Here is a 12,935-nt window from a genome sequence, read left to right as displayed (position 1 = left end):
ATTTCTCATGCGTATTTATCATCTAGGTATCTTCTTTGATGAAGTACTTTTTCAAATCTTTCGGTCACTTCTCACAGAATCTTTCATTCTTTTTGAGTTTTAAGAGTTTTTTTTGATCGGCACACATTACTTGTTAAATATGTAGTATGCACCTATTTACTCTCTGTGCCATATCTTTTTAGTCTCTTAACACTACTTTCCTCAAATACAAATTTTATTTTATGTTATTTTAGGTGCTGTGGCTTTGGATTGAACTGAGGGCCCGGAGCAAGTATTCTACCTACTGATATCCATCACTGACCTACTCCCCCAACACCCAGTAATTTCAGTCTTGATGAAGTTTTCTTCCTAAGTTGTTGTTGTTTTTATGGAGCACATTATTGATTTGCCTATAAGACAGTTTTCCCCGGCCCAGTATAGCACAGATAGTCTTCTTTTTCCTAAAAGTTTTATAGTTTTAGGTTTTACATTCAGATTTATGACCCAGTTTTGGTTAATTTTTGAACATGTAGAGTCACCATGCATGTGATGAGCACTTTCTTCACTTTCTATCCTGTTTCTGTTATCTGTTTGTCAATCTTAACAATGATATCAGACTGTCTCTATCACTGTTGCTTAACAAGAAGTCTTTGTTAATCTTCCAACTGTTTGGGTTTTTTTTTTTTTTGGTCAGCTCAGCCCAGCCTAGGGCTAGGACTTGGGAAACGGGAATCCAACCACTGCCCCTGCATACTTGCTTAAGCTTGCCTAAGCAGGCACTTTAGACCACTGAGCTATCTTGCCAGCCCTGGATCTTTTCAAAATATGGTTTTAGCTATTCTAGATCAGTTACATTTCCCTGAGCTTTAAAATCACTTTGTCAAGGGAGGGCAAGGAGAGGAGATGAATAAATGAATGAATGTGTGTTATATACATGTACCATCTACACACAAGGAATGCAGAGATTATGTACAGTAACCATGTACCCAGAAAAAAGAGGGTGGTCAAAAGCTGAGCAGAGAGGGGAGAGAAAGGGGATGAAAAGAAAAGAATTGTGTTGTACACAAGCATCAATACTCCACAAGGAATGTAAATGCTTTGTACTATGAACAGGTGCCAAAATGTAAAAATATTGTTTAAAAATTGAAGATTCTACCAGAATGTATGCCTCACTCTTAGCAAAGAGAAATCCCTGTGACTCTGGTGAAAGATGCTCATTGATTACAAGATGCAGACATGATGTCTTGTCTAAACACTATTAGTATGAGACATCATATTTTCATTGTGTCTTCTGAATAGCTACTATGAAGACAATAATATGCAATGCATTGATTATTGTAATTGTCCTACTAATCTGTTTTGAAACTGTCTCATTGCTATTTTTTCTCATTAAAATTAATAAAAAAGACTCTCATTAATAAAAAAATAAAAATAAAATCACCTTGTCGATACTTAGAGAAAATGTCTGATGAAATTTTTCATAGGACTCCATTGACTATGTAGAGCAATTTGGTGGAGAACTGACATTTTAATAACATGTCTTCTATGAACATGGTATGTCTCCACTTGTGTCTTTATTCTAGCTCAGTAATATTCTATATATTTTACATCTGGCATATCTTTCTTAAGATTTACTCTTAAATTTTGTCAATTTTTATACTATGTAAATTGTTCTGTTTTAAAATTTCATTTTCCTATTCTTGTGGCTAATATAGAAAGTTGATTTTTTGATACTGGGTTTTGATATCCAGGCTAGTCTTGAAGCCATGAACCTCCAGAGTGGTCACTGGGACTCAAGTGTGTAGCACTGTGTCATCCTGAAGTTAAACTTTGTGTGTTGACTTTGTATTGTGCAACATCATTAAACTCTTATTTTTGTTTTAGCAGTATTTTACATAATTGGTAGGATTTTCTATGAAGGCAATCATTTCGTTATCTAATAATAAGTTTTAATTCTTTGTTTTCATTTTTTCATTTTCTTTTGTTTGCCGTATTGTACTAGCTAGACACTTCCAAGAAATGTTAAATAGAAGTGCTAATTCTTGATTTGTTTCTAATTTAGAAGGGAAGCAACCTTTACCCATAAATATATTACATACAGGTAGTCATAAAAGCTTTATAAGTTTAAATAGGTTCCTTTCTGTTTCCTATCCAGACCTTTTGTAACAAATGAATTTTGGATTTGATCCGTTGCTTTTGGGGTATTTATTAAAATGATTGCACAATTTTCTTAAGTCAATAAATATGGCAGATTACATTGTTTTTAAAAATAAGATCAGGCTTATTTCACAGAATAAAAGATATTTGATCATGGTGCATTTTCCTTTTCTGTATCCTTAGAGTGTGCTAAAACTTCTGCAGAATTATTGCACCTACTTTTAAGAATACTGGTGGGCAGTTTTCTTGAATCTTTTAAAATGTATTTGACACAGGGTCCAACTACACAGCTCAGACTCATAGTAACCCTCCTGTTTTCAGCCTCCCCAGTGCTGGGATTACAGGCGCGTGCCATCATGCTCAGTCTCCCTTTCTTGAAATTATTATGTCTAATTTCTGGAGCCACACTGATGACAGAATGAATTGAATAGACTTCTTTCTTTTTCAACTTTTCCCAAGAATTTGTTTTGATTTTTTTTTTAATTTTAGGGAAGGGTCTACAGGGTTTTCAGGGTCTCACTACTAGATCAAACTCATAGTGATCCTCCTGTTTACAGCCTCCCAAGAGCTGGGATTACAGGCATGCACCAACACGCCCAGTATCGATTGCCATCTCAGTGTGCCCCAGGGGCAGGGCCAGCACGGCAGGTCCAGGGATTAAATCCCGGGCCCCTGTGCCTGCTTGCAGGCACTTTAATCCACTGAAGTATTTGGCCAGCCCTGAGTTTGTTTAGAATTGATAGTCATTTCTTAAATGTTGGATAGAATTTATCAGTGAAGAATTCAAATCTGAAGTTCTTTTTATAGGAAGATTTTATTTTATTTATTGTTTTTGCTTTTGCTTTTTGAGACAGGGTTTTGCTATGCAGTGCAAGCTGGACTTGACCTCACTTTGTAGCCCCGGCTGGTCTCAAACTTGCAGTGATCCTCCTGCATCAGCCTCCTAAAATCTGGGATTATAGATGTGTACCTCCATACCTGGCTATAGAAAGACTATATAAATTATATATTTAATTTAGTCAGCAAGTAGCTTTCTATTCAATACACCCATCTTTGCTTGATTAAGCTATATTTCTTTCAAGAATTTTTGATTTTTTTTCTGTACTTCACGCAGGGTCTATAGGGTGTTCAAGGTCTCACTATGTAGATAACACTTATAGTGATTCCCCTGTTCACAGCCTTCCACGTTCTGGGATTACAGGTGCATGCCACCGCACCCAGTCTCAGTTGTCATCTCAGTGCACCCCACTGGGGATTGAACCCTGGCCATTGTGCTCTGTTGAAGCAGGCACATTAGTCCACTGAGCTATCAGGCTATCCCTAAGAATTTTTGTATTTTATCTAAGTGGTCAAAGCTCTATAACATAACAAGAGCATGGAGCAAATTACTACAAATCTTGCAAGAAAACAAATTCCAACCCAGACTAATATACCCAGCAAAACTTTCTTTCAAGTTTAATGGCAAAGTGAAATACTTCTATGACAAAGAACAACTAAAGAATTTCATGTTGACAAAGCCAAGCCTACACAGACTACTAAAAGATATTCTAAAGAGGGATCAAAATGACCACAACTCCATGAATGAAAATGGAAAAAACCCACCAAATAGGGCAAACAATTAAACACAGGAGAAAAAAAAGATATACAACAGCAGTCTTTCAATTATTTTTTCATATACAGCAGCAAAATATTTCCATCAGCATACTCTACAAATGGACTTCTGCACACTATGGGTCATGATTCTGTCTGGGTCTACAGAGTAGATATCAAGGAAAGAGCAGTAGCTCAGTCCCACAAGTGACACCTGGCCACCAGTAAGTGTCGTAGACACTGTCCATGGCCACGACATACTAGACCTTTGTGTGATATCCTATCCCCAAACTGTTAGAAATGCTGGTCATATATTTGTCATTCCAGTATTTTTGTTATGTTTTATTCTTAGTAATTCTTTACTATTATGAAAACATTTTCTTAGTTGATATGTTTATATACATTAACCTAATCAAATACTATATGAGGGGGCCGGGGAGATAGCTCAATGGAATAAGCACTTGCCTGGCAAGTTCAAGGACCTGAGTTCAATCTCCAGTTCCGGAAAAAAAAAACAAAACAAAAAAAATACTATATGAGAACTCTGAATTGATCACAGATTCATAGATATGATACACAACATTCTGGCCTCTTAGTTGGACTCATGATTGGAATAGCATTTTGAAATATTTAATTTAATTTTTAATTAATTAATATTTAATTAATTTTTTGAATATTGTTTAATTTTAATTTTTGTTTTATTATTTATACTGTATCTTTGACTTACAATCTACTTATAAGACATGGTATGATATTTTCTCCTAGTATTAGAAACTTTAAAAAGTGCATTTCCATTTAAAAAAATAAAGACAGTTAACTGAGGACAAAAAAATTTTTGACATAAAATTGTTCATTAGATTGACTTATTAAGAAATGATGTTGACAATTTGTATCTCTTCTCTGTTCCTTCACTGCTTCCTTCCTTCCTTTTATTCTTTCTTTTATGCTTCATTTAATTTTCAAATGCCTGGAAACAAAGTACTACTGGCACAGATTGAATATCCCTAATCTGAAAATTCAACATCTTCAGTGCTCCAGAATCTGAAACTCTCTGAACTCTGACCTACACAACATGGAAAAAGTCTGCACCTGGCTTCACATGATGAATTATAATTAAACTACAGCACACACACAAAAAAAATATTGTGTAAAAGCTGCCTTTAAGACACATGTATATGAAATATAAATGAATTCCACTTATATGGGTTGACTTGGGTTCCATCCCCAAGATACCTCACATGCAAATATTTCAAAATCTGAAAAAATATTCCAAAGTCTGAAACATTTCTGGCCTCAAGTATTTCTGTGTCATTCTGATACTGATTTGTAATTTAACTGCAATTTGGTGAGAGAATATGCTTTGTATGGCATAAATCCTTTAAATTTTTATCTTGTTTATTTTACTTACTTGTTTATTTATTTATTTATTTATTTGTGCAGTGCTGAGGAATTGAACTCCGACCCTCACTCAACCCATGCAGACATTCTATTATTGAGCTCCATCTCTAGCCAGCCCTTTTTATTTTTTCTTTTGAGGCAAGTTACCATTAAATTGCCCAGGCTGGCTCCAGCATAGGTAGGCTGCCGCCTCCTGAGCACCTGAGAATCTAGGCCTGACCCACAACAGCTGGACCCTTTTGCATTTTTTTTCTTTTGTAACTTGGAATAGTTTCTATCTTGGTCAATATTCTGCCCGCACTTGAAAGAACATGCTCTCCCGTGAATCAAGTGAAAGCAGAAACTACTCATATTATGTTGAAAAAGTAAACTTGGGAAACTGTTCAAATATTGCCACCAACGAGAGATAGATTGTGATTTTTTTTTCCTCTTTGCAGTTTATCAGATTTGGGTTCATGTACATTAATTAAGCTGTGGTCTTTCATGCCTAGACGTGGGGAACTCTTCCATCCTATTGACACAGTTACTCTGAAATGACCTTCTTTGCCATTGGTGTCACTGGTAAATACCTTTGCCATGAAATCTACTTTGATAATTTAGCCACTATGGGGCTGTTATTGTTTTAACTAGCACTGGCTAGTATATTTCTCTTTCTTTGTTCCTGTCTTTCTCTTTCCTTTTTTCTGTCTTTGTTTCTGTCTCTCTCTGTGTCTCCCTATCTGTCTGTGTCTCTGTCTCTGTATCTGTCTCTGTCTCTCTCTCTCTCTCTCTCTCTCTCTCTCGCTCTCTCTCTCTCTTTCTCTCTCTGAGAAACAGGCACCTTTCTGATTCTGTGGGAATTCTAGGAACTCTTTTCTCTAATCCTTCTGCATGCTTCTTTCTCCAGTCTGTTTCTTAACACATATTCCCTGGTTAGTGCTAAAATGGAAGCTGTTGATCACCAGGATTCTTCCTCTACAGCTCTCTCTCACCCTCTACTCTGCCTATACAATCTAGCAATCTTGGCTTCCCTCAGTTTGTGATTCTGTCTCATCAAGACTTCTAAATTCTTCCTAGGTTGTCTCTCATTCCAGGGCAGAATAAACAATTTTTTTCACAAGATATATAGGAGTAATCATAGGGTTCTCTTCATTTTATTTCACATCTCTGAAATCATTGTCTTTCATGATCTGATGGCCTATGTATTGAATATGTATTCAAAATATACATTGAATATATACTCACTATATTTAAATATATTCTTAATATATTTTGAATATATATGCATATATCCTCAGATGCCAAGTAAATCAAATGTGTTCTTAATTTTTGAAACTTCAAATGAATATAATAGGCAAATATACAATGTAAGATATATTGGCATACTTCTGAATCCATAAATAGGCTCTTAAAATTCTTTTTCCTTAGCTATGAAGTAATCATTGAGTGAGTTCACCAGTGAGTACAATGCCCCATCTTAATCTCCTCCAAAAGTCCCACCTCTAATCACCTTTTTGGATATTTTAGGTCTAAAAGATAAACAAAATCTATTCAGATAAAAATCTATCATCTTGTTCAAATGTCCTGCTGCTACAGAAATTTAGTATGCCTTTATCCGTCAGTTTTGCTCATTTGTCACCTTGTATGTTGGACTCTCTGATTATTTCTCATGCATTTTATTTTTCTGATTATTTTCAGAAGTGTGTCTTTTAAAAAAATTTTGTGTTTTGCGCAATCAGTTTCTCTTTTTAAGAATGTTATTGTGAATACCTTATTTATTCATTTGACAACTTATTACTTTCTTGATCTGTAAACTTGGAATTTATGTCAAGAATCTAAAGTCTTAAAAATCTTCAGATACTGTTTATGTAAACAAAACTATAAAAGATGAGAAAATAAAATAGTGTTCTATGAAAAAAAATTCTTTTTCCTTGTATCTTCTGTATGTTTCACATTACGAGGCTACATTTTCTCCATATTGCCAATCATTGTTTTCTTTTAAAGGAGTATACTATATTGAACTAAAAGCGTAAAGGGTTCTTTTTTTCTCTCACATTTTCATTTTACTAACAAAAGCAAAGTTTGAAAAGTTAAATACAACTTAAATCCAAACACACAAATAAATCAATACTTCCTGGAGATAGAAACACTGTCGATCCTCTCTTCATGCATAACAACTTGAGAGCTTATTAATTTTGAGGGAGAAATGCTCCCCGCCTTTCAGCACCAAACAAGGAGCCAGCTAAAGGGGAGACTAGAGACTTGGTTGTCATCTCCTCGGTTTGAAGCTTTTTAGAACAGCTCAGTACCTGCTTCCAGTGACACCACCACTCTGTACTCTACATCTACGGCTATGCTCAAACATGAACCCAAGCCAACTCCCTTTTGTGGTCTATATTTACAAGATCAATAAGACTGCAATTTGAGTAAGTTTAAGATTCTGATGAGTGTTGCCTACAGGCTTTAGAGTTGGGACCTGGGCAGGGAGCCAAAGACATGAAATTCACTTCGGATTCACATCAACTTACTTGTTTGGTTTGTCACCATTGTTTTTAAAGACACAGTATCACAAATAGGAGAATGCCAACTCTATTATATTTTGGATTTGTTTTGCTTTTGGTTATTTATTCTGGGAAAAAAGATACTAGATTAAAACAACAGGGCTGGGGAGATAGCTCAGTAGTATAAGTGCCTGCCTAGCAAGCACAGGGTCCTGAGTTCAATCCCTGGAACAGCAAAAAATAAAAATAAAAAATAAAAAAAATAAAACAACACCAAAGACATTCCTGAAGAGGAAAGGCAAATCCCAGCCTAGGGCGAGAGGGGAGAGCACAGGGACCTGGGCTGACCTGTCACTACCACCCTGGGAGGGGGGAGTTGCTGGTGACATTAACAGCTTGAGCAGTTCCATGGAAAGCGGCTGTCATGTGTGGATTGACAGAAAGGTAAGGAAATCAATCAGTGAAATAACCCAGACAAACCATATAGACAGCCTTCACATTCCAGAATATTCCTGGCATGAGAGTTTTATTATGCATTTAAGTCGGAGCAACCTATTGATGTGCATAGACTAACAGAACAGGGAGAAAGGACACACACCGAATCCCTGCCGGCCCCTCCAGTCCCACCTCCACAAAAAAGAGTTTCCTAGCATGACCTTCAATTTTTCAGAAATCTTACATCCGCACATTTCTCAACACACAGCAAGGATGTGGGTAAAGAGAGTGTTGTTAATAGATAACGTTGCCCGTAGAGAAAAGTAACTGTGGTAAAAATATAACTCTGGGTAGCCTGCTGTTTCCACAAAAGAGCAAACAGCACACATACTGCAAGTGCCCTTAGTGCCACCTGGGAAAGTGAAAAGGTTGTGTCCACAGAGGCTGGCGGGCACTTGGCCAGTGAGTGCTCTTCCCAAAACAGAGTCAGCTGAACATTTGGCCTCCTTCTCTTGGCTCCCATAACTGCAATACAAGGCAACAAAACCAAACATGATTAATGATCCTGTTTTAGTCACTTTTTTTGGGGGGGGGACAAAATATCTAACTCTTAAAATTAAGGAAGGAAAGGATAATTCACTCCCAGTTAGTGGAGGTTTTAGTCTATAATTATCCGGCTCTAAGGCAGAGTGGCACATGGCAGAGGGCAGCCTTTTATGGTGGAGGAAAACAACAAAAAGCAAAAAGAGGAGCAATGGCTGAGGCAAGTAGCCAGCTTGTCTCTCTTCCTCACGTTTATATGCAGATTAACTGCCCCAGGGCATGTGTAACAATCACACCCATAATTCCAGCATTGGATCATGAATTAACCACAAACTCTAGAAACCGCCCCATGACTGCAAACAGCTTTGGGGGGACAACTAGACACAAACCATAACAGAGTCTGTCCTTGAATGACAAGGTGATACATGAAAACTACAGTGAAACTACTTCAGAAACAAGGGGTCCTAAATGGCTTGGGGAAGCTGTAATGGTGTAAGTATGAAGTATCCACTTAAGACACCTGCTTTGAAGACTGATCTCCAACAAAGCAATGCTCAGAAGTGGGGACAAGAGAGGTGATGGATCAGGAGGGCCTTAATTTCATCAGTGGATTGGTCGCTGATGAGGTCACTAACTGAATGATAGCAGATGGGATCTGGCTGGAGGAATCAGGTCCCTGGGGCATAATTTGGAAGAATATGTTGTTGTTCTGGCCCCTTCTTCTCTCCATGCTTCCTGGCTCTCTCCACTTCTTGGCCACAGTGAAGTGAGCAGATTTGCTCTGCATTGCCCTTCTACTATGATGTTTCTGCCAACCATGAACAAGACCCTCTGAATGTATGAGCTGATACAGCCCTTTTCTTCTTTAAGTTTTACACAGCAGGTCTTTGATCACAGCAATGAAAAGCTACCTGATACAAAAGCCTTAGTATGAGCCACTCTTCTGCCATGATAGACCAGGAGAAAATCTTGAGCCCTTCTCCTCTTCTGTTAAAAAAATATAATTACTACCAGCTCCATGTTTCCAAGAAAGTAGCAAGTGAAAAAAATATAGTCTGTGAGATGATATGTAAGTGCAAAATAATAAAAACACATAGCATGTGACTCTTAAAGTTAGAAAAGCTTTTTTCTCATCTATAAGCAACACATATATGTTGAGTCCTCATGTATGTTAAAATAATAATGGCATCCTATTTGTTTTGGGTTTTTTTTTCTTTGTCCTTCAATACCCTGTCTCTGAGTCTATTTTTACTACTTTGAAGTGCTGAATCATTTTTCCTGAAAATTCTTAAGAATACTTGCTGTTGTTTTTCAATTCATTTACCATCTTTGATGCTTCTTAATTTTTGCTTGCACCTCAGGAGCAGTTTGAGACAGACAGGCTCCATCCCTAGGCAAGCTCTGCCCAAGGACAGAATCCAGCCCCGAGAAGCTTCTGCGTGCCCTGTCTGGTTGCTCAGTTACTGGGTGAGCAGAACTCTGGGTGAGATTCAGAGCTCTGAAAGAAGCTCTACTAATTGGCCTCTGTCTGCGTGTCCACTTCAGCACCTAACAACACGCCCAGAGCCTAGCTCCTTTCTGCTTGGTCCACAGAGACACCCAATGGCCTGTGCTGAATACCACGCTCATGACACAAACACTTTTGTTTATATCATTTGCTTTCCCTGGAAATGTGAGCAAAATAAAGGAAGCAGATGTTTACTAAGTTCTGAGGAAGATGACCTCATCCTGAGGCTACAGCACTACTCCAGAGCTTAAGAGTCCGTTGTTGATCTACAGCATGGCTTTGCTCTCATGACAACCTCAAGTTTAAGATCAACAGTCGGTAATATTTAGGAGGCCTGGCTGTGTAGTGCTGTGCAGCTCAGCGTCACTCTGTCAACACATTTTACAACACATACACTAGAGCAATATGGAGATCTCTAAGCAGCATGCCAAGGATTCTCAGATACAGCATTGGGTTGAGAGTGCATTTGCCATTCACACTGACAGATCTGCAGAGATTGTTAAAACTATATGCCTGTTTGTCCTGACAATCGTGCCAGTGACACTTGCTGCTGCAGCATTTACCCCTGTGAGAATTCAGAGTACAGGCCCAGACAAAAGACCTTGCTCTACAAAGTTTGGTCACTGCAGCATCTGCTGCTGGATGCTGACAAGGACTACAGAAAGGTTTGGAAAGAACTGTACTCTTGTGCAAAGGCAATGTTTGACTTCGTGTTGTTCTGTCCTTTAGCATGGAGCACACAGAAAAATTATTAAATATGGATCATTGTATCCATTTCTGTTACACTGGAATGGAAGCAAGTTCTGCTTAGAAATAACTCCAGGAACCATATTTTTGTGTTTTGTTTTCATTATGAAAACTGGTCATCTTCGCCTCCCCCTCTAAGGGTGTTTATGTGAAATTAAGAGACTCTGGCTGTGAGCTGCACTTTTTCTAAACATGTCGTGAGTCTCGAGGAATACAAATGTGCAGGTGAGGAGGAAGGAAAGCACAACAGGGAGAGGCAGGAAACCAGTGAAGTTGAGAGCCACACTTTGTGCGGCAAATGCCTGCTTTCCAGTTATGTTAAAGTGTATTTAGAGACGTGTGCAGATTGCCGTAGCCTTCAGGTCACAGCCTGAGATGGCCCAGTTCTGTTGTGCCACCAGACAGATCTTTCTCTGCTGCTGTTACTGTCCCTAAATCTACCTTCCAGGAGTGCTTTGCAGGTGATGTTAAAGTTCACCAGCATTTGACAAATTCAGTAGGTGAAGGCTAAAAAAATCTGCCATTCATTCGCTTCTCCCATTGCAGGAGATCTTGAGCTCAGGTACGATGAGGAGAAATAAGGATTTTAGACACAGCAGTAGATTATAAAACAGCATAAGATCAAGCCCAACAAGTCTGGTCCATATGATGCAAATCACAGGTCAGGATGTGGTCAACTAGAAAAGCATTAATGAAGTACTTGGGATTTTCACCATATGGAAGAAGCAGTGGGATTTTGAGAGACAGAGAAAATAGACTAAATTTAAATTTTTCTAAATACTTTTATTTTCAGAAATTAAAACTTTAAATCAATATTGGTTTAAAACTGAGTCTATCTCTGAAGCCTGATGAAAACAGCAAGGAGAAACTTGGAGAACAGTACCAATACCCAGAGGAGAATCTGGCGATTAATTACAAAACACCCATATCCAGAGCAGTGAAAGTGATCCAGGGCTGGATCAACAGCTCCTGCCTTCACTATGCAACCTGCCAGAGTCTAGAACCTCCCATCTCCCAGCTCCAGAAACAGCAAAACAGCATGGACAACTCATCCTAAGGAGAATATAGATTTTCTAGAAGTTTTTTTTTTTTTTTCCAGAACCGGGAATGAACTCAGGCCCTTGTGCTTTCCAGGGAAGCACTTATTCCCCTGAACCATCTCCCTGGCCCCTCCAGAAGTTTGTAGAAAGAATAGATCTGCCAAAGTATATGTGTAAGCCCAACAATTTTAAGCTACTAATTAATATGGCTTCTCCAATCTCAATTTGCAACATGAGTCCATAATTAACCCCCCCAAAATAACTCATTTTAGCTGTAGTTAAAAACTTCTACAAAGGGCCAGCTAAGTAGCTCAGCAGATTAAAGTACCTGCAAGTAGGTACAGGGGCCCAGGGTTCAATCCCTGAGCCTGCCATGCCGGCTCCTCACCCGGGGTGCACTAAGACAGCAACTGAGACTGGGCATGGCAGTGGACACCTGTAATCCCAGCTCTTGGGAGGCTGTAAACAGGCAGATCACTACAAGTCTGATCTAGTAGTAAGACCCTGAACACCCTGTAGACCCTTCCCTAAATACAAAAAAACAAACAACAACAACAAAAAACTTCTACAAAAGAGACATGATTCCTGGTAGAGTTACTATCCCAGAACCTCTAAATTATTTTTGAGTGCTAGTCTTTGTCTTTTTATCTACTAGAATTCTAGGGTTTCAAACAACCAAAACTAGAGTATGTTAATTTACAATAAAAATGGAATGTATTGGTATTTGTTCAGAAAGGGAAACCAGGCTGAAGAAACAGGTCTTATGAGAGAGTGAGAGCTTACTATTAGGGTCTCTGGGGCCCATAATGATACAGGGAGAAAAACTGATCTTGGGTGGGTGGCCTCTAAAAGATATAGGGAACCTCCAACTGCCATAGGGAAAAATGATCTCCTGACCTGACCTGCATGAGTTTGTGTTCTCTAAAACCGAAGAATAAATTTTAGAAACAAATGGAGGTTATGAGCAGAATATATTTATTGAGAGAAAGAAAGCTCCTGTCCAAGAGAGGGACAGGAGGGGTGTTCCTTCCCCCCCCCAGGAGGAGAAAGGGGGAATTC

General features: G+C 38.4%; 1 pseudogene; it reads left to right on the top strand.

Annotated features, from left to right (window-relative positions):
• Positions 1-10,494: 10,494 nt before the first annotated feature.
• LOC101591166 overlaps positions 10,495-12,935 on the top strand; it is an 85,533-nt pseudogene continuing 83,092 nt past the window's right edge.

Source organism: Octodon degus, unplaced genomic scaffold (assembly GCF_000260255.1).
Source record: "Octodon degus isolate 3935 unplaced genomic scaffold, OctDeg1.0 scaffold00111, whole genome shotgun sequence".
Lineage (NCBI taxonomy): Eukaryota > Metazoa > Chordata > Mammalia > Rodentia > Octodontidae > Octodon > Octodon degus.
Note: the sequence above shows the minus strand (reverse complement) of the source record. Positions and strands in the feature narration are given on the sequence as shown.